Here is a 23829-nt window from a genome sequence, read left to right as displayed (position 1 = left end):
TTAAAAAAAAGAAAAGATAGATCCACCAGTATTGCAGAACTATGGATGTTTTACTGTTATTTTGGAAATAAAAATTTAAAAAGAGGAATATATAATAAGCATGTTCCTGTGAGAAAAATACTATTTTAGTTTTTGAAGCCATTGTTAAGTTACTGTACATTTTGGACATTGTTCAAGGAGAGACTATATATTGGTTACAATATAATCATAGCTGATTCATCTCCAAAAAATTCTTCATGAAGGCTCCTAATTCCTGAAGATACTCAACGTGATTGCATTATACAGGGAGGCCCAGATAACCTCTCACAGACTTATGCCCTTTCAAGGAAATCATGTTGAGCTCAAAACCTTTATTGAAAAATATTTTTCTAAAGCATTATCTCCTTTGCTATTGCCAATGCAAAATGGAATACTCATTTTGCTTCTATTCTGGGGCTTTACTGAACACACATAGAATCCTTGAGAGTTATCAATGATACCATAACTCATCTGAGATTGGATGGTTCCATGGCTGCTGCACTACCCTTGCTCTTAATCCATTCCAGGACCACACCCAGGGCCACACCCAGGATGCAGATGCTGACACAGGGAGGTGTGTTGTACAAGGAGTTGTTTCCAGGGCTGAGGGGAACTCTCGGAGGGTGAACCCACAGGCCATCGCAGATCCTCACTACCGTGACTCCCACAGAGCCAGTGTCCTGCATGCCAGCAAAAATTATACCAAATTTGGAAACACCCACTGGCTTGCTTAGACAGGAATTTTGAAGACATGTTGCAAGCCAGCAATGCTCCCTTGATGTCAGGAATAATGTCAAACTCCATGCCATGCATGATCTCCTTGTTGGAGTAATACACAAGGGAGGTATCCCAACCGAGAGTCTTGTATTTTTGTGTAACTCCCAAGTCTAGGGTGGACGATATTCACAGTCCCAAACCTCGTGGTTTATTCTGCGGCTTTAGCTGACCAACCGCCTGCCATCACATAGTCCACCCACCTTTTTGCTTTTAGTCCAATCAAGTTTAAGGGGACAGCACTGAACTGGCCAGACCCACCTCCTTGCACAAAAATCACCTTGCAGTTGTTTGGAAAGGCTAACTCCCGCACAAGATTGTCTGTGTTGTTAAGAATATTAGCAAAATGTGATGACCTGTGCCTCATTTCAAGAACACTACTGCCAGTGCCATTGTAGTCTAAGAATTCTTTTTGTATCTCTAAACAATACAAAGGTGGCAGTTTCACCGGCCAGGTGTTGACCACCTGCCTTAGGGTGATTTCTTACCTCATATATATGCATGTAAACAGAATAAAAGGTAACTAACATTTTATTGTGCCCCTAACAAAACTAGGGGCAATTTAGGTATATAGTATACAATTGCACATTAAAACAAGGTCTTACAGCTCTAGGACACTCATTCGCTTACCTAAGATCCCAGAGTTAACAGCTGCTTTAGCTAAGATTGGAACCTATTTATTAATTCCAAGTCCTTACTCCTCCCAATCCCTTAAGAAATCCAAAATCCACAGAAAATGAGATTGATAATAGGTGGACTTAACTGTGCTAAGAAATGGGTCTGAAGACACTAAAATACACTGACATGGGAAGAATACATTATATTTAGACAAGGATGAAAGGGAGAGAATGGTTAACTACAGAGGGTATTTCTAACTAAATGAGGGTAGGAACACTTACTGCCACTAATATTACTCCAGAACCCAATCCCACACCTGTGACCATTTATGGGAGAACCCAATGGCTCCAGCATTTTTTTCCATGAGAACATGGATTACATTTCTTTGTTTTCTATTTTAAGCTGCAGATTTCTCACTTCAGTACTTTTAATAGTCACAAAACAATAATTGGTCCTGCTCATCTTTCCTTCAATATGGTGTAAAGAAAAAAAAATTGACCAGGATAATATTTTATAAGCTTGGTAAATCACTTAATTTTCAGCAATAAATTTTGTCTAAATATTAAGTAACATAGCAAGTAAAATAACAATACATTTATTTTTCATGTATTTTTGATGGAAGTAAGATTTACAGAGAGTGAAGAGCACCAATTTTAAGTAAGAATATCAATGACTTTTGATTGATGTAATTACTCATAACTACCAACTCATCATGATATAGAACATTTCCATCACCCCACTACTACTCATAGGCAACCACAGTTCTGACTTGTATCTGATTATTCTTTATCTTGTGTAAATAGAGTCATGCAATAAGGTCTCTTTTGTACTGGCCTTTTGTTCAGGGCAACACTACACTTTTGAGGTTTATTCATGTTGATTTTCTATCTCAGTTGTGCATTTCTTTTTAGTGCTGATTAGTATTTCATTATATAAATATAAAATAATTTGTTCTTACACCCACTCCCCATTGATGGACATATAGGCTGCTCTGAGTTTGGGATCATTATAAATAACCTACTATAAACTGTTTTGTTCAAGTTTCTTTGTAGGCATAGATTTTTCACCTCTCTTAAGGAAATAGCCAGGAATAATTGCTGGATATAATTATGCTGGATGCATGTTTAACTTAACTAGACATTACCAAAGAGTTTTTCAAAGTAGCTGCAACATTTTCTAATCCCATCAATGATGTAAAGAGTTCAGTTGTACCACATGCCCAACAAATGTTAATGTTATCAGTATTTTTAGACTTAGCTATTCTAATAAGTGTATATGGTACCCCATTGTGAGTTTAATTTACATTCCCTGATCACTAATGAAATTGAGAATTTTTTTGTGTTATGATTGGTCATTCATATGTCTTCTTTTGTTAAGTATCCATTCAAATCTTTTGCTCATTTTTTTGTTCATGAGCAAGTGTCTTTATTTTAAACATTCATTTGAAAGAGTTCATTATATATTTTGGATAAAAGTTATGTGGCACATATATAGTAATGAAAATAATTTTTCCGCTGAAGTAGCATGTTCATTTACTTTTTGACAGTGCCTTTTGATGAAAAGACTATGTATTTACTTGAGGCATTTACATATAATGATATGTTCAGATCAAAAGAGAAAAAATTTCCATCACCCCAGAAATTTTTCTCATGCCCTAATGTCCATTTTACCATCAATGTCACACCCGTCTCAACAGAAGCAACCACCAATCTGATTTCTAATATAATAAATTAGTTTGGCAGAGTAGAGAATTTTATGTGACTAGATCATACATTATTTTTTCAGTTAACATGATACTTCTGAAATTCACCTATGTTCTTGAATATATCGGGATTCCATTCCTTTTTATTGCATGTATTTGTCATTCATTATATTGCTGAATAGTATTCCACTGTTTGATGATACCTTTTTGTTTATCCATTGATAGAAATGTTTTTTTCTCACATTGTTCTATAACTGCTTTTTACTCCTTTGTTCTCCCCATCCTTATATGTGTATGTCATACTACACACAAAAATTTACTCAAGTTACATTAAAGATATAAAGTTTAAAATGACACTACAAAATCCTGGGAATACAACATATGAAAACAGAGAAGCCATAAAGTAAAGATTAGATGAATTTGACAGCACAAAAATGTAAAACTTTTGTGCAATGAAGGATACTGTATAAAAGTTATAAAAAAAAGTGACAGAGTGGGGGAAAAATCCTGATCTTATACATTTATGGAATTATATATAATAAACTATATGGAATATAATTGCATTATATATTAATATATTAATTAAATATATAAATGTTGAATTGTATAAAATAAAATATATGTGGTGTGGCTCAGTGGACTGAGCATCATCCCATGGACCGAGAGGTCCCAGTTCGATTCCTGGTCAGGGCACACGCCCAACTTGTGGGTTCAATCCCCAGTAGGGGGCATGCAAGAGGCAGCTGATAGGGGTTTATCTCTTAAATTGATGTTTCTATCTCCTCTCCCTTCTTCTTCTCTCTAAAAAATCAATAAAAATATACTTAAAAATAAATTAATAAAATAAAATATGTGTGATAAACCTGTTCAAAGGCTAGCATGCACACTTATATTTATAAAGAAGTCATAACTCCCCAGTTAAAGACATCCATGTAATATCATTTTTTGCCTATAAGACTGGCAATATATTTTTGAAAGAGAAATAATATCTGTCATTGATGAAGATGTAAAGAAATTGACATGTTTATATATCATGAATAGAATTGTAAATTGTAAATAGTGACATCCTTTTGGACAGCAAATAAACAGTGTAGCAATGTTTATAAAATATGAAGTGTTCCTATCTCATAAAGCAGCAATTACTCTTCCATCAATACTTGTTCTGTGGATGAGAGTCCTCATTACAACACTGCTCAATCCAGGCAATAAGTTGGAAAACACTTAACCATTCCACAATAGGCACTGTTTACATAAATTATGGCAAAACAGACTATGTACTCTTACTTCAGTAAGGTATATTTCCATGTATTAATATAGACAGAATCACATAGTATATTATGATAAAATTAAGTATTTTTAAATCCCATATATCTGTGTGGGCATTGATTTTAGCAGGACATGAGTATGTAAAGTGACATTATTATAACTGTACAAAAATAGATCTCTTAGGAAGATCTACTTCTGGGAAACAATTGAAAATGGAAAAAGAATAAAGACGCAATTGTTTCAACCCAACAGATGATACTTTTGCAATAAAGAATAAATAAAACAAAGGAGCTAAATAGAAGAAGCAAGAGAGGGAAGTGCTCACAGAGAATCTAGTTGCTCTTTGCAAATAGCCTGCTGTGAGTGGCCTGGTCATACAAACTGACTTTATAGCTTTAGGTAATTTGCTCATTTTTCTGGGTAACTCAGACACTTTTGTCTGACATATCTGGACATGCATTACATGAATAACTATAAAGCAAACTAAAGTGCCCAGTAGAGACAATTTATCCAGGCTAATCAAGGAAAATCGTAGATAGCACCTGCATCTACTTTATTCTTTACTTAAAAGTAAACTTGAACAGATAGCAGTTTCCCTGCAATCATCTAATGAAATATTAAATCTAGAAACTCTTTCTTCCTCTATTGAACCTTAAGCATTGCCGAATACCCAAACTCCTTCCTCTGCTGAGAGAACTGGTTACTATAACAACCACTGCAGCAGTGTTACTAACCACACACACAAAAACAAAACCCACAAACTCAAAACAACCAGTGTTTCTGTGTTTGCAGTATTATCAGGTAATTTAGAAATGGGCGGAAATGTGATAACAAAGGGAAGAAATGAAAGGTATCTGAAATTAGATATTTATCCAGAAAGCAAGTTTAAACAAAATAGAGGGCAGAGGAAGCTGACTAAAGAGTCAAGGTAGCTCCCACTTCAGGCTTCAAGATGCTAGTGCTGCAGTTACCCAAGAAGCAAGATCACAACCTCCTTCAACTAATTCAGTGGCTATGGGCAAATTAGGAAGGGCTAACTATTGATGCCAGATAAAGCAATGACTATATATATCAGAAAATGCACCCTGATTTCACAATAAAGACTACTGGGAGAGGTGAGAATGATTGAATCAAAAAAAGTACAGATGTTTAAGCTTTTATTTTTACTTGCTGTAAAATGGAGATAACATTTATCTTTCCTTCCTTATTACCGTGAATGTAAAGTTACATAATCTTTTTACAAAGTGATTTAAAAGCTACTAATCTTCATAAAATGTACGTAACATTTCTCATTAGTAAAATTAAATACCAAATATCTGCTATTCATGTATGCTACCTTTGTCATAATGTTTTTAAATAGTGTCATTTCTCCTTTAACAACAAAAATCCTGTATCTGAGACTCAAACAGTATTAAAAGGTGTATCCAAGTATGAAGAGCTATGGCGAATTTTGTAAAAGAATCTGAGTCTGAGATTTGCAAAAAATTATTCTCTAAATATAGAAAGAAATAACTTTTGTTTAAAATCTCCCTGTTATATGTATGTTTGATAGTCAATCACCAACCTATTACTTTTCAGAATTTAACTGTGCTTAAAATGTCAAAGTCTTGTTATGCTGCTAAATATATTTCCCTCCACATAAGAGTGTAATGACCTGAAACAGCTTTACTCACTCAATGGAACCATTTTTATAGCTGGGAGAGAGTATAAAACTGACAATCTCATTTTAACCCAGCTTTTCTAAAGTTAAGTAGTCAAAATAGCTTGTTTTAATGAGAATCAAAAGGATGTGTGACCACCACCACCTTACAGCACTTTCTAAACTATAACAGTATTTTTACATCACTGATAATCCTCTAAAAATAGAGATTTATAAATAGAAATGTTGGTAAGCTTTAACTACTGAGTTTGATTTCTATAAACATTTACCAGGCATTTAAAAAGTTCTAGACGATAGTCCTATTTGTTAAAATTGAGAACACTAGACAAGAATGATGGAACAAGGTACACAGGGTGTGAGTGTGTAGGTTTAGTTAGAAGTAGTTGATTTTGTTTGATCAAGTGAATACCTATGATTACTTCTATGAGTCACCTACTGTGTTAACAAAGGCAGACTTTACAGAAAACTAAGAGAGGAAATATACACAGCCTGAAACTCCTTCCCACAGAATGTCAATTTTAGTATCAATAAGATAGCACATTATGAAAACAGTAGCGTGTTTCTAGGCTTTGGTTTGATGTAGCATTGTCTTCATAATAATATTAAAAACAACATTAGATAAAACAATTTTTTCTTCTATAAATAAGGTTTTGTTTTTCTACTGAATTTTTTTTCTGTCAGAAATCGTTTTGTTCATACATTTTGTTGTTTGTTTTAATATTTTAAACAGCTTCACATCTGCATTTTGATCTCTGCTTCCATCGTAAAAAAGATGAAGAGATAGATTCTACTAAACGGAGAAAAATTGAGAGCCTCATCCATTTATGAGATCTGGGAAGATGTTTCTTAAAAACACGCATGCTATAAAATCAGATGGCATTTTTTAAGCACATTTGAACAGAAGATAAAATATGTAAACAAAGCTTCCAAGTCCTTCATCAACTTATCATTGTCCACAGAAAGTCGAACCTTTAGCTTGGCATTCAAGATATTCTATTACTCATCATTGTTTCTCTCTCCCAATGTATTTCTTATTATCACTCTACAAATATGATCACCCCCCCCCCCATCCATACCAACTTATATGTCTTTGTTCATTTAATTCCTGTTTGGAATACTATTCCTTTTTCACTTTCCCTACCCATACTGACTATCCGTCAAAGGCAGCTCAAGTCTCTTCTTTGTGAAGTTCACCTGTTCACATCAGCCTTAAGTTATCTCTCTTTCAATACAATTAAAAAAAAATTTTATTGGATTTGTTGGGGTGTCATCGGTTAATAAAATTCTATAGGTTTCAGTTGTACAATTCTATAGTATATCATCTGTATATTTTCCTGTGTGTTCATCCCCCAAAGTCAAGTCTCATTCCATCACCAGTTATCTCCCCTTTACCCTTTCCTACCTGCCCATACCCCTTTATCTCTGGTAATCTCCATCCTGTTTTCTGTGTCTATGAGGTTTTTATTTTGCTTTGTTTTGTTTCTTTATTTTTGTTTAATCCCTTCATCTTTTTTGTCCACCCCTAATGTTTACTTCATTTGGCACATACTATGGGCTACTGAACAGTATTATCACTTATGAAATTCCTCTTTCTTTATCCATATTGCACCAAGGCAATAGAGAACATAGCAAAAGGGTCTAATAACTTTTTCAGTCCCACAGGAACTAGCAGATTTTCCTGAACACAATAATAATAGTGATAATTACATATATTTATGGATGTGCCATTATATTTACTGTGAAGGAAAGATACCAAACCAAGTTTAAGTCCAAACTCCACCATTTATTAACTCTGAAGCTTTGATGAAGTTACTTTATAATCTAAGACAGTATATTAAGGACTTGTAAGTGTTAAGTAATGTTCAACGTAACATCGCATGACAACTTATATTATTAGCTCAACCTTAAGAATGAACAAAGTGAAGCCTAAAAAACGTATTTAAGGACAAAAGCTAGTAAGTAGGGGGCCTGGGATTTTTCTGTTTGAGAATCAGAGCTATTAACTTGACTATAGAGTAACGCAAACTTGATGGGTGTATACTTACCTGTCATTATACCTACCTGTTGTTATACCTACCTGTCATTATACCTACCTATTATTATACCTATCTGTTGTTACACTTACTTGTCATTATACCTACATGTGGGGCACATACCCACCTGCCAGCAAAGTGGATTTTAGGGCAAGAGGAGGTGAGCCTTTCTAATTATAATAAGAACCAGGCACATGTACTCAAAGAAATTTCTAACACTGACAGAGGGACTGTTAAAGGACTACTTCCTAGTTGCTCTACAGACAGCAAAGCTAAAGCCTTACACTGGTGAACTGGGTATTATTGTTCAAATAGACTCTGAAGTTTCCCCAAATGAGTAAGTATATGACCTATTAGAGGAGGTCTGACAGTCAGCTAGCCACAGATACAGGGGCAGTTGTCTGCAACTACAGCTGGGCATTTAGAGTTGAAGCTGGTTTCCAATTAACCATCAAAATTAAGGCAGAGTGTTTAAAGGAAGAACAAAGATATATCTCAAGCACTTTTGCTTTTTAATAGGTTTAACCTTTTCAAAGTTGAATTTTGTGACAGGCTATGCTACAAGAAAACCTGGAAGAAATAAAACTGTAAAGTTCTAAAAATATGACATACAAACTATAATTTTTTTAAAAAAAGCTTAAGCTTCAGTTCAACTTAGATGTCTCAAGTACAAATCTCTCTTAATTACCACCTTAAAACTCTGTAAGCCATGCAAATAGATAGCCTATCTGCTGCCCCTCTCTCTCCTCAGCAGTTCTGCTCTTCATGGATGCTCTATCAGATCATTTTGTCATCCCTTCATCGCAAGTGCGAGGTTGATAGTCATGAGTTACTTTCCTCCAGGACAAAGCTGTCTCTCTTCTTAATGCTTCTGCATGCTGATGTCTCATTTGCATAAAAGGCCACTGGCCATCCCGCTTGTTAAAGAGGCCAACCAGAAGGCCTTATTTTGTTCATTATATTTCACAAATAAGTGAGATCATGTGATGATATTTGTCTTTCTCTGACTGGCTTAGTCCACTTAGCATAATATTCTCCAAGTCCCTCTATGTCATCTCAAAAGAGAAGAGATCCTTTTTTCTTACAGCTGCAAATTATTTATATGCATATATGCACAACCAATGGACACAGACAATGGTGCAGTGAAGGCAGGGGTTGGGCAGGAGAAGAGAGGAGTGTGTCAGTGGGGAAAAAGGAGGGACAGCTGTAATACTTTCAACAATAAAAATACATTAAAAAAAAAAAATCAGGAAGGCCTGTTTTAAATCCTGGAGCTCTGCAGGAAACTAGTTGTAAGATGATACCTAAATCATAATCTTCTTGCTTTCAATTCTCTCATTTATTAAGTAAAACTATTGTTCTAGATTACAGCCACACATTAAACTGATTAATTTTATACCTGAAATCTACCTATCATGTATAGCTTCCTAAATAGTAATTTCCTCCTTATTTTCTTTCTTTCTGGCATTAGTTCATGTTTCTTTATTGGTTATCAGGTTATCAGCTACTATCATCACATGAGCTGATTTTCTTCTTTTTTAAAAAAAATGTTTTTATTGATTTTTTTTTTTTTTTTGAGACAGAGATAAAACCATCAATGTGAGAGAACCATCGATCAGCTGCCTCATGCACGCCCCCTACCAGAGGTCGAGCCTGAAACCAGGGCATGCACCCTGACCGGGAATCGAACTGGGACCTCTTAGTCCATGGGGCAATGTTCCATCACTGAGCCACACTGGTTGGGCCCCGGAGCTGATTTTCAAACCTTCTCTACTCTTTCACTATTTTCACTCTTATTTATTTTCCTTCTACATTCATGGGATTTTAACTGTTAAGTGTTTGACACTGAATACTAAATTTTCAATTTTCTATTCTACAACCATCATACATATCGTTTTCCCAGGTCATTGATATTAGCAATAGAGATCATAGATCCTTACAATTAGGCATTTTCTTATCTACCAAGTTCCAGTTTCTCAGTTTGGGAGTCAATTTTAATTTCTTTCCTTAATACTTTCATAGTAAATCAAAGCTAAATCTTATATTTCTCTTTACAAGCTTTCCTTATGAGATTTGAAACTACCTGCATCAGTATAACTCCACTATTGGGACTGAAAACTGAGACTACCCACATCAACTTGCCTTAGCTGTTTGAGGAAGTATTTGCCCAGAAACACAGACTATAATCCCAATAGACAACTTTGGAGTTTGTAGTTCAAGAAGAAACAAACTGTTTTGTACCAGATACAACATTTTAAAATCTAGTAAGGACATATCAACACCTATAACTTCAATCCTTTTCCAAATCTACTCTTCACATGACTATTAGACTAAACTTTTTTTAAAAATATTTTTTGAAAGTCTATACACTTAAAACACACAGGGAAAGTTAAAATCGTGGAGCCAACTTTCTAATATATACACCTGATGTTCCTCTCATCAATAATTGCATCTTAATTCTATTAGGTAATTAATTTTAAGGACACTTTCTCTTCTTTTTACCTGCATTGGAGTCTTTCCATGTGGTCACTTGATTTATATCACAATAGTCAGCACTTAATCATCATCTAACTTCTTTTTTTACCAGGAACTCTGACCTATTTATTACCACTCATCTATGCTCAATATATCTTTTATAACTGCCCTTAATTCTCCTTATTTTTAAAGAAGGCTTCTAGCCCAAGGTGATCAAGTAATTTGTTATTTTTTTCATCTGAATTTTCCCAAATTTTACTTTATTCTTTATTTGTGGCACTTGCTGTAATATGTTTTGTTAAAGTACCTTCAGGATTTAATGTTTGTTCCTTCTCAGTGATGGAGTGAATAATCCAAATCAAGCATCCCATCTTTTCCCTCACATTTCCCAGCTTCAGTGAAGTTAGGCAGAGCCATGTGATTAGTTCTGGCTAATGGGCTGGGGAATAAATAACACGTGTCACTTCTGAGAAAAGCACAGGACTATTGGAGCTCAACCTTCCAGCTGTCTCTTCTACTAGAAGACTGTATATGCCAGATAGTACAATTACAAGATTGAGGAATCTCTGTGGGCCTGGACCCCGAGTAGTGCTACAGGGCAGATCTCTCAAGTAACCTAAGCTGGACAAATAGGGAAAGCAAAAACAAACCATTGTGTGTTAAGCCACTCTGATTCAATAGTTTGTACCAAAATAGTCTTCAAGGTTAGGCAAATGATTCTTGCCTAGTAACTCAGACCTTACATAATTGGGTGAGGGTAGGTCTAAAATAGGGAGTAACAAAATCAGAGGAGACGCCTACTAGTCAACCTGAGAAGTCAAGTGCAGTTACTAAAGTGGAACAGTGAAGGGTAAGCCAGTGGAAAAGTCTATGGAAAACTATTGCCTCTTCGAACTACTTGCTCTTCAGTCCAAGATCTGGTGATGCGCTTCAAACAGCTGCTACTTCATAACTGTAATTTTGATATTGTTAATGAATCATAATGTAAATATCTGATATGCAGGATATATTTTCATTGCTGCAAATTGAACAGAATAAAGCATAGTGATTAATCACAAAAACAATATGTAATTATATATTTTGAAATATTTATTTCTAATTATAAGTAAATGAAATTTTGTCTTGAAGCATGGTGTAGCATGGGTAACAGCCTTAATATAACAACAGTAAACTATATTGCTACATTTTGCGACAGTATGCATAAAAAGCCAACAGCAGTGTGAAGGTTGAGATTGCTTCTTTCTCACCAGATCAGAAATTCTCAGGGCAGTTTTACAAGAGCACAATGAAGATCATCTTCCACAACAAGTCTACTTCTGTATGTAGACTTGATAACCAACAAGCTGGAAAATCCTGTTTCACAAAAATATTTTGTTGGAAATGGAAGAAGAAGGTGCAACACAGTCTCAAAAAGAACAGGATATGACTGCAAACACTTGATCCAGAATTTTGTAACTGTCATTGTAGAGAAATCAGTTCTCGCTGCACTGCTATTAAGTTCAATGAACTCCTCTTGTGCTGTCTCATGAATATCTTCAACTCTGACTGTGAATGGGCTTCTGGCAAGTGCAAATGGGTGTCAGGTAGATTTGGAAAGTACAATAAAATTTCATCTACAAGCATGTGTAACTGTTCTTTTACAGAAATTATTATTGTAATCCTTTTGTCTGGTTCAATGTCATGTTCCTCAAAGAAAGCAGATAAGGTAGGCAACATGTAAATTTTATTTTCATCCATTTTTTTGGCCAAAGCTGAAGTTTCATTTGGAATGATTGGATCTTTTCAGACAAATCGAGGCATGTTGCATTTGATCCTTGCAGTGATAAATTTAACTCATTCAAGATGGCAAAGATGTCAACCAAGTAAGCTATTCTCTGCAATTCACTTTTATTGCTGAAAAGTGCTTTGAACTGGGTCTTGCTTTCTGGTTAAAAAACATTTTGAGTTCATCATGAAGCTCATAAACACGTTTTAAAACTTTTCCTGTTGACAACCATCCCACTTCAGTGTGCAATAGCAGAGCATTGTTCGGCACATTCAACTCTTTGCACAGTTGCAAAACCAGTCAACTGTTTAAAGTGTTCACCTTTACAAAATTAACAGAATTTATGATGCTTTTCAATACTTCTTGTAACTCTTGTGGCAGCATCTTCAATGCTAATATTTGTAGATGAATCATACAGTGAGTCCCGACGACTTTTGGTGACTCATTCAGTACCAAACATTGAAATCTAGATTGATGTCTTAGCATAGCTGGAGCACCATCTGTGCAAACACTACAAACCTTTTCCCAAGAGATAGTGTGCTCTTTCAAAAATGAACCAACTGTGTCAAATACAATAGTTGTATGTGCAATAGTTGTCATTTCAAGAGGTTTGCAAAAAAGAAACTCATCTTTAAAGTCACCATCATTAATATACCTCATGTAAACCAGTAATTGTGAACAGTTTGCAATGTTTGTAGATTCATCAAGCTGGATGCTAAGTATTGAAAGTGGAGCAGATTTAATTTACTGGATTGCCTGATGAAGAATATCAGCATACATGTGATCTATTCTTCTGTGGACAGTGTCATTGAATAAGAAAACTGCACTCAATTTTGTAACAAATTTGTTTCCAATCATAACTCGAACAATGTCTTTGGCCACTGGCAACAGTAAATCCTCAGCAATAGTGTGAGGTTTCATAGTTCTGGCGATTCTGAGTGCCACCAAATATGAAGCTTCAATGGCTGCTATGTTTTGTTTGTGGTACATGCCACCAGTGTCAATTCTGGCTTTCTTGAGTCCATCAGCTTTGCTTCTAAAATAGTTGGTATCCTTGCCAGCAAAGCTCAGATGCTTGATATCAGAATAGCGTTTTAGTTTGTTTGGCTTCATAGATTCGGCTGATAGAACTTCACAACAAATAACACATTGCAGTTTCTCAATCCCTGCTGTAATTATTGAGGTAAAAACCATACTGTAAAAAATCCTCACTATATTTTCTTTTCTTAACGTTTTCCCTTCACGATCCATTGTCATGGGGTGAAATATAATGAAAATAATATATAACAATAGCTTTAATAATACAAAAGATGCCCTGGCCGGTTTGGCTCAGTGGTTGGAGCATCGGCCTGTGGACCAGAGAATCCTGGGTTCAGTTCCCACTAGGGGCACATACCAAATAAATAAATAAATATTTAAAAAATAATACAAAAGATGATACATGGCATAGTTTAGTCAATACAGTTCATTAAAGTTTCCTATGATTTACCATACTCTGTGTTATTGTTTTTACATACCTGTTATTATCACAAGGGGGCAGTATTCACATCAACCACAGCTGAATATAAAAAGACTGATCAGCATCCAGATTAAGTTCCCATGGTATATATATATATATATATCTTTTTTGCAGTAGTTGATAATTTTACAGTACATGATTTTACATTTACCTGGTAATTATAATTCATGAAGTGTCATTTTACCTCCAATACTGCTGCTTTCAACACAGTAGCTGCTTTTAACAGAGTAGCTGCTTTCTACATAGTAGCTGCTCTCTACACATGCGTGACTGGTCTGGTACGAGGTGTATGTGATGGGTTTGGTATGATGATGTCATCACGCCGGATACTCATATGTGGGCATATCTGCATGTGGGCACCTGAAGACGGATAGAGGAGCGGTGTCTCAGTTCCTAAGACCATCGGAAATATGTGTTTTCCAATGGTCTTATGTGACCCCCGTAAAAGGGTCGTTCTACCCCGAAAGGGGTCACGGCCCACAGGTTGAGAACTGCTGGTCAAGAAGAAACATTCTCAGAACTGTGTTACAATCTAAAATTTCTCTTATCCAACCCTCCTTCATAGGCATTTCTCCCAAGAAATGTCTTATGCATCTCATTCCATCTTGATATCTGCTTCTTGGGAGATCTGTATTAACACAGGCAATTTGTTGTGCAGCAACAAATAACTGAAACACATTTGACCATTCTTCCATTTTAGTCTAGGGCAGACCTCACATCATGTAATTACATTCTATTCAATAAAGTTATTTTTATAAAACGTTCAGTAATTATTCCTGCATCAACTTTTTATTTTTATTGGTTTTAGAGAGAGAGAGAAAGGGAGAGGGAGAGAGAGGTAGAAATATCGATGAAAGAGAAGATTGATTGGCTGCCTCCTGCATACTCCCCACTGGGGATCAGGCCCACAACCTGGGCAAGTACCCTGACCAGGAATAGAACCGGCAACCCTCTTGGTGCATGGGTTGATGCTCAACTACTGAGCCACAACAACCAGGCTGTTCAAACATATGATATGCATTACAAATTAAGGAAAAATACCCTTTGTTCAGGCCAGGCATTCATTTTTTTTCTTTCTTTTCTTTTTTTTAAAAACAAAAAAATAATATCATGTGTATTTTGAAAAGAAATAAAATTCTCTTAAAAATGTTGGTATGCAGATTCACCTGCATACAATGAGCAATCAACAAATCCTTTCTGAATGCCTGCCATCCGAGAGGTAAAATGCTCAGTCCTGAAGAAAACAAATTGATAAGGCAATGACTGCATCATCAAGAAGCGTTGACTGTACTATGGAGAAAATGAATGTACAAATATAATAAAGAGAATCATGAGGTTAACTCCTAGTTGGTCTACTCTTTTCATCTGTTTATTATTAGAATTGACAATCCCTGGGATAGTTAGTAGAGCATCCCAGAATAGTTAACTGCGGGAATATCTGAATTTGGCTAGGGTTTGTAGAAAGAGTGGCATGTAATGAATGATAAAGAACCAGCAAAGAAGACAAAAGTAAAAACAAAAATAACAAAGTATAGATTCAGTGAAAATTAGAAGGTTCATGGAAAGGAAATGGAACATGTAATATAAACCAGGCTTTTTGACACTGGAAGCCTATTTTGATCCTGAAAAATTACTAACAGCCCTGGCTGGTTTGGCTCAGCAGTTGGAGCATCGGCCAGCAGACCAGAGAGTCCTGGGTTCGGTTCCCGCTAGGGCCACGTACCAAAAAAAAAAAAAATTACTAACAAAGTACAGAATTCTCTCTATAGGAAACCTGGTGATTAGAGAGCTTGAAACTCCAGAGCATTAAATATCTTCTCATGGCAGAGCAAGGGTTCGATACTTCTTCTGTTTGATTTGTTTAAACATGGTAACTTGCTGAAATTCAGAGAATGAGAATAAAAAAGTGAAGCCATAGAGGCTGGAAAGAAAGAACACAGAAAGTAATTGCATCTAGCAAGTAAGAGATCATTTGAAGCCTTCAAGGTTGCACATTTATAGAGTGAGAAATCCCATTTCGGGTAGTATGTAAATGAGAAACCACAATGAAACTCTTTAAAATAAATAGAGTTTGAAATTTAACACGTGTTTTTTTTTTTTTTCTTTATTTTCTATTTTTCTTCTCATTCTTGGTTGGTGGGAAATGGAAAATCAAATTCCCCAATCAAAACCATGGATCATTTTTGAGAAGAAAATGTTTATTTAAACCAAGCAAATGAGCCCAATGTCGAACATGTTATAGCTTAATAATAATGATGATAACATCATTTACCAACTGGTATTATGAGTCAGAAAATGGTTTTTGTCTACTACCTCATTTAATCCTTCTCAGAGGATGGGAATGAGGCATTATTTGAACCCCATTTTGTAAATGAGGAATCTGATCCACAAAGTCACATGAAATTAATCAGATTTGCACAGACTGCACGTAGTGGAGCCAAGCTTCAAAACCAGGTGAAGACTGATGTTTCAATCCTTCTATTTATAATTGAACTTGTGTTTTGAACCTGTATTTGCTGATTTTTTGAAAATGTTTTATAATCACATGGTTCACATTCTAAATCTTAGCATTCAGTGTTTGCAGATTCTGGTATGTCCTAAAAGGAAAATTATAAGCAGAAATGTGTACACATATGTGTATATATACTCTCTGTTTTTAATACACAAACTATCATACAATGCACACTTTCTTACAATGTGCTTTCTTAAAAAGTTACCAATTTTCAACATCCGCTTAGAAATACTCCTTTTTAAAGGCTACATAGTCTTCTTTTATATGGATATATCACAATTTGTCAACCAGTACAATCATTTGTTATTACAACCTATGTTACAATTAATAAAATTGTACTTGACTTCATCTGGCATTTCTCTCGAACCATTCAGTCCTCCTGCACCATGCTGCTTCTCTGAGGGACCAATGTCATCATTCTTGGAAATTATAACTCTGAGATAGTTTCTTTTTAACTAAGAACATTTTGAGCTAGGCCAGTCTCTCGCTGTAATATTTCCCATTAGGCAAGGAGGTCTAAACATGAATGTTCAGCTCAGAGCCTTTATTAAACCAATACAATGAGTGGGGAACAATGTTAGAAAAAAGAATGAACAGGTTTGAGGATAATTAGGTCTGAAAAAACACCATCAAAAGATGTTTGTTAGTTTTTTAAATAATAAATCTCCTTATTTTTAGGAAAAACTCCTCCAGTTTTATTATTTAGAAATCAATTATGCATAAACCAGCTAATATCTCACATGTGTATTTATTAACTAATTGTTTCACCAAACATTTGTTTGATGCCCAGGTATACTTTAAAGAGTTCCAGAAGCTTGAATAATTAGGCCTATTGGTCAGATATTTTCTCACCACATTAATTACTTATTTGAAGAGTCAACTCATAAAACTGAATGACTGCCTGTAGGAAATCTATTTTATTTTGAGATTTTTAGAAGCGCTTGTTATATAAACCCACAGTAATGTTATGAATGATACTAGTCTAAATAACAAGGACTTTAAAAAATTGAATGCTTCTAGTTTGAAGATATTTATAAATCATATCTGCTCTGCTCTGAACACTTGTTCCTCTTGCTTCCTTCATTCTGATTATGCCAGTTCTGTGCCCGTGCAATCTTATCTCATCCCATTAAGAAGAATACGCTTTATTAAAGCTCTTTAAAGGCAGGTCAGTAAAGTGAAACCCTTATATATTGAAGTCAGAGGCTTAGAGGATGTACAATAAATGTTATTGCTGTGATGACAATAAAATGGCATTTGCCCAAGATAAGTAGGAATTAAGACAGAGGAGAATTTAGCCTTGGATTTCTCTCTCTGATAACTCCTGAAGATCAGAGGTTAGGCCATCTCCAATTCTTTACGCAAAACATAAGGAAGAAAACTTCATTGTTACATGTCCTGGTTTAGAGATCTTCATGACATACATACAAATTATACAATGAAAATATTTCTCATACAGACTGATTTACATGTAACTTTTACCCTCAATTAATTGATTATTAAGACATGTATTGAGTAAAACTATAGTCTAAGGGATAAAAGAGCAGAAGCTATTTTAGCTGAACATAGAATAGATATATCTTCCTTGAGAAAGTAGTATCATTCAGTTATGAAATTATTGATCAAACATTTATTGTGGGTTTATTTTGTGCCAGGTACTAGGACAGGAGCTGATGCTAAATAAAACATGATCCCTGGTTTCTGTCTAGTAGAATATATATATTATAGCTATAATAATAATCATATTAAAAAAAACTAACAGCTGAAATGGCCAATAGGTTTTATTTTATTATTCGAATTAGCTAGTTGTTAATATTAATAATAGGAAAAGAGCAAAGGGGAGGCCAGACATATAAGCATGGTCATCTGGGCAGCTTCATCAGGAAGCTGCAGCTTCACACTTCCCAGGAAACACTGGTCCATTCCCTTCAGATCACTGGGAGAAGGAATCAAACAAAGAGGGACATGGGTGCATGCTCAGTGAAGTCCAAGGGACAAGGGTGCATGCTCAGTGAAGTCCAGGTGACATATGAAAGGTGCTTGCCTATGAATCTAGCCTGGGGAACAATGGATTGACTAGGAGGGTGCAGCCACTGCAAGCGTGCAAAATCTTGAAAGGTTAAAAATCTCCAAACAAAGAATTCCCTCTCTTTTATGCTCTTGTACACACCAGTACGTTCCATAACCATATGTCCTTAAACAGTTGTATGGCCCATTGGCTGTATAAATCCCACACGCAATGAACTGTAGCTGGGAATACAAACTAAGCTAGCCAGATGCTGGACTGGACTAGACTTTAATATGGAGTGGAAACTCTGGGTACTGGCCTTAATCCTGGCCCTGCTGAAGACAAGATTGGACTTCTTCCATGGTGAGATGGTGAGAGATGGGACCTTGGAGGAACACCTCCTTTATTTTATACCCTCAATAAAGTTTTCCACCAAATCTCATCCCCTCATGGGGTTCTCAGGAAATCTTTTCCTCACGGCACTCCAAAAACTCCACTTCCACCAATAACAATTTCACCTGGCAAACCTTACAGGTAGGTGGTAGCTTCTGGTGTATAATTTGGAAAAGCTTGAAACTGAATCATAAGCATGATCAATTGGTGATGACAGCCATAGATATGGCATGAGAGAGGCAGTCTGCATGTTGCCTCTTTGCTGTCTCTGCTATGTGGTGTGGAATAGATGTACACAGAGGGGGGCAGTAGCTTGAGGTTTTAAAAAAGAGGTGATATCTATGATCAGCCTTGAAAATTAAATCTAAATATGGAGAAGGTGGTAAACGGAAAGTCAAAGCAGGGGGAATGTAAGAAGAAATGAAAAAGTTGTAAAACCAGCCTCAGTGTTAAGTCAGCACCCCTGAAACTAATGTTTCAGGCAATCAAGTCAGAATATCTTGATATGGGGCTGAGAATCTTCATATTTAACAAGCCCTCCAAATGATTAAAAGTTGAGATTCCACACTTGGAAATTATTATAGCATGAGGATTAGACTTTTCAAGAACATGTCATGCTAAGCAGTCAACTCATGTTCTTCAAAACATTTCCCCCTAGAAGGAGGGCGGGCTGGTGCTCAGCATCTGCAGCCAAAGCCTCTAGAATCCCCTTCACCAGCCAATCAGCAACAGATTTCCAGCTCATTAATTTTACTAAGAAGCTTTAACGTAGTGGGCAAATTATAACACTAAAATTTAATTAAACTTTGAAATATAGCTTAATTTGAGAGTTTTTTTTTTTTAAGTAAATTGGAGTAAAAGGAGATATGTCATCCTAGATGAAAACATTTTCATCTGTAGAAATAAAATGCACTAGCAAGAGAATAATTTACTGCTGACAGGATGATCCAGATTACAGCTAGGTTTGCAAGTCATCTACTTTCAGCTGAAATACTTTTTCAGATTCATTATAAGAAGCAAAGGAAAATGCAATTAAATAAACATTTCCTAGTAGTTAAGTAGCGCAACTAATTGAGATTGGTTTATACTTGCATGTAAATATAGTATACTCTCTGGTAGGTCTTTTTATTTTTTTCTCTTTTAATGAAGGTTTGTAAAATACAACCTGAGAATTTGGATACAGAAAATAAAAGTCTGAGGGTTAAGATTTGACTACTCTATAGAAATTATTATTTTTATTATTTTATACATTATAGAAAATATTCATTTAGTTCATAACACTAATCAACACCGTGTCATTCACTCACTTATTTATTCAAAGACTATATATTGCCACATTATTAGATACTGGGGACAATATGGTGAGCAATTACCAAACAGGTTTCTGTTTCTGTGAAACTCTGGGTCCAGTGAAAGTAACATCAATTAATCAAATAATCAACCAAATATGAGTCTAGTTTCAATAAATGCTATGAAGGGAAGTCACCTAGTGCCATGGGAGTATCGAAGAGAAGAAACAGAACACATTTTTAGCATTAGGGAAAAATACGCTAGAGCCTAACACTTGATTTTGAGTTGTGAACTAAAAAGAATTAATTATAAATTTGGGGCATGGGAGCGGATTTGGGTAAAGGGCACTTTACACTTGCAGGCCAAGGAGATGACAAGTTTAAGAAACAATAAATGTAGGCTGGGGTTGAGGGGAAAGGCTTGTGCAAGTTGAGGATGACGAGCTATAGAAGCATTAGGCAATGCAAAGTCCTGTAGCCATGTGAAATATGTATATCTTATTCAAGCCCTTAGTAATGTCAGTTAGCACTTCTTGAGTCTATGCTATATGCCAAGTTCCGTGATTTTATTTTACATGAATGACCATAGAATCTGCAGCGGTACTGCCCAGAACACCGCCCCCTTCAGGACTGAGACACTCTTTCCTCTCCTGCCTCCTTGTTGCTGTGAGTGTTACCTGCGGACACACAGCCCAGCCCTTCCCCTGACATTTTTCTTGACCAGAGCAGCTGCCTTCTCTAAGATTATGCCTATTCCCTGTGACAACCCTCATCCAATGGTGGCCTTACACTGCTGTACGAAGGCTTCCCCTCTTCGCTATTGCCAAGTGAAAACATATTCATGAAAAATAATGACTTATTATTATATAAAAGCTCTCGTTGAATGAATTCATTACACTCATTTTTGGCTAGTGAACTGTCAAAGTAAACAATCTGAAAATCAACATGTATACTGATTTGACTCCTTATATTAAATGAAAATAGTATAATATCAATAAAATAATTTAAAAGGCTTAAGTAATTGGTCAAGTCTATTGAAAGAGGCAGATAAATTTGTGGACATTATCTTATGGATCAATAAAAAAATTCATAAAAGTACAAAAAGCAGATTTTTTATTCCTGTCTATTCTACATCTTTACATCATTTGGCACCACTGAATCTTCACTTCTTTAAATTCTGCTCCTTTGCCTTCATGACATTATCTCATCTGGTTTCTCCCCAAACATTTTTAAGCATTCCCTTTCTGTCTGTTTTAAGGATTCCTCTGCAACTATAATATAAATGTTAAGGACTTTAAGAAAGTTTAAAAAGTCATACAGTTCAAAGCTCAGATCTTGTCCTATTCTCTTTTCACTCTGAGCAGTCTCATACTTTCATCCATTTTTATGATTTAGCTTCTACATAAATAATGATCTTTCAAATCTAATTTTTAATCCCCAACTTATTCACCAGGCTAAGGATCTGCATCTTCATATGTCTGCTGTACAATTTCAAAACTGGCTATATCCTCAAAAAAAACCAAAACCCTATAGAGCACTCTTAGTTTTTCCCCCCAAAGCTGTTTCCTCCTGTCTTGTTTATGTCAATTTATGACTAAATGGATTTATGTACTGTGAATTTTACTTCACAAATATTGCTAAAATCAGTCTCATATTTTAGATACTAGTCTCCATTTGGCAAAAGCAGGTTTTCTTTATTTCTTACTTATTCTTTTGACTCTGACCTTTTCTCCCTTAAATTCATCCCACTACCAGAATGATCATAAAAATTTTGAATTTAATGTGTCATTTCCCAGCTAAAAATCCTCCAATCCTTTCTTATTTTCTACAAATAAATTCCCAAAACCTCAGGCTGGCACATATATTTTTGGAGATACACCCTACTGGTTCCCTTTCTAACAGTAAAGCTTATCTTCATTTAAATGATTCATGGAGCACTTTGCATGGTATTTAGCAGTGTTCACAAATGTTCAAAATGAATAAATGAATGAATGAGTGCTCGACATGTTATAATAGATGATCATGTATAACTGGACAAACAAATCTATAGGCAACAAAGGAAGACTGTGAAGAAAAGGAGCAACATTGGCATTAGCTAAGCAGTAGGGGTGGTTAGTAAAAACAGCTGCTGTAGCAATCTGAACACTAGTGAGACTATTTGTATCTGTCTATTCTAGGGTTATATGCCAAAAAATAAAAGCAAGAAACTTCCTCAGAACAACTAGGCACTATCTTTTGAAAACAATTTACTGTAGTAGTCCTTACTGATTCAAATTATAGACCCCTTTTATGGCAATTAAATAAATTAAATGAAAAGCCACTTTTAAGGAAAGGTATATATGAACTTGCAATAGAAAATGTTTACATAGAACTGTAGTAACTTCACTGAGCTTAGTTTAAAAATTTCTGCTACATGTATAAAAGAGAGCTGGAACCCAGGATTAGGGCTTAGCCTTTGGAGGCGACTCTGCTGGGCCAGCACTGGTGCACATTAAACAGTCATTTTTAATCCTCCAAGTGCATGCAGTCTGTCTCTTTCTGCTTACTGAATTTCTGACACAACATTTTGGTGCATTGGCCAGGAAGCCGAAAGTCCCTTGAGCCACTGTTGTTGGAAGCCAGTGGGAAGGAGCCACTAATATCATGCCTTCTTGACAGAAAGAGAGTCATGCCACCAGTGATTTCACTGGACCCTGACCCTCACTGGCCACCACTGTGCTTGAACAGACTCCTGGGAAAATAGAAAACCCTGCCCGGACATCGGATCAACTTGACGAGAGATTCCAAAATTGTGGCAGAGTGAATGGAAGCTACACAGACCATCTCCCAGGACCAAACTGGAATTACTACTAAAATAAAGACAAATTGTAGGGGAAAAGCAACAGAAAAATAGCTTGCAAGGACCATATAACCAGGGACACTGAATCAATCCAGGTAAGATTGCAGAGGCATGAGAGGGGGACTGGAAGCTCATGGACAGCAGCGGTCTTAGCTGTGAGCAGTGCCCTTGGGGCTAAACTCCCAAGCCCACTCCACAGCACAGAGCATCTATTTTAGCACAGAACAGATGCTAAAATTCCCACAGCCACTCACCTTGGATTCTGGCAGAGGGAGGGTGGACTGGACTGGAACTGTGTGGGGACACTCGGGATTTGGAGGGTGCTAACAGCATCGACTGAGTTGTGGCCAGACAGGACGGTGGCCATTTTACTCCTTCCCAGGGCTCTGGGGAGAAGCAGTGGCCCCTCCCTTGGAGATTCAACCCCACCCAGATGGGCCAAAGAAATGCAAATTGAGGCTCATTAACAACCAGCATCTGCCGAACCCTCGGGAAATCCTCTTACACAAAACACCTGAGGGAGTTTTTCATTCAACTGAGAAGTGAAGGCTCTTCAAGTAACTGAGACTAATAGCTTCCAGGCAGAAAGCTAGAGGATAACTGAGCCATTCCTGAGCTTGTAACTCTACCCAGGAAAGTAAGACTTGACAGTGGTGTTTAACGTGGATCCTCTCATGCTCATCCAAACCCACTAGATAGAGCCACAAACAGCAGAACACCAACACCCACAAGGAAATTTTGGCAGGCTCCAAAACACACTGAGATAGCCAAAATGGTGAAACAAAGAAACAATAGCCAAATGAAAGAACAAGAGACCTCTACCAAAGATGGGATAAATGAGGTGCAGTAAAGCAAGTTAACAGAGCTACAATTCAAGCCATAATCTTGAGGAAGCTCAACAGCATGAGTAAGGATATCAACACCATGAGTAAATACATAGAAACATTAAAAATCAACC

General features: G+C 36.1%; 1 pseudogene; it reads right to left on the bottom strand.

Moving 5' to 3' along the window:
- Positions 1-205: 205 nt before the first annotated feature.
- LOC118624977 lies at positions 206-8090 on the bottom strand (annotated as a pseudogene).
- Between the last annotated feature and the right edge of the window lie 15739 nt (positions 8091-23829).

This window comes from Molossus molossus, unplaced genomic scaffold, assembly GCF_014108415.1.
Source record: "Molossus molossus isolate mMolMol1 unplaced genomic scaffold, mMolMol1.p scaffold_m16_p_11, whole genome shotgun sequence".
NCBI lineage: Eukaryota > Metazoa > Chordata > Mammalia > Chiroptera > Molossidae > Molossus > Molossus molossus.
The sequence above is the reverse complement of the archived record's forward strand: the minus strand, read 5'-3'. Positions and strand labels throughout refer to the sequence as shown.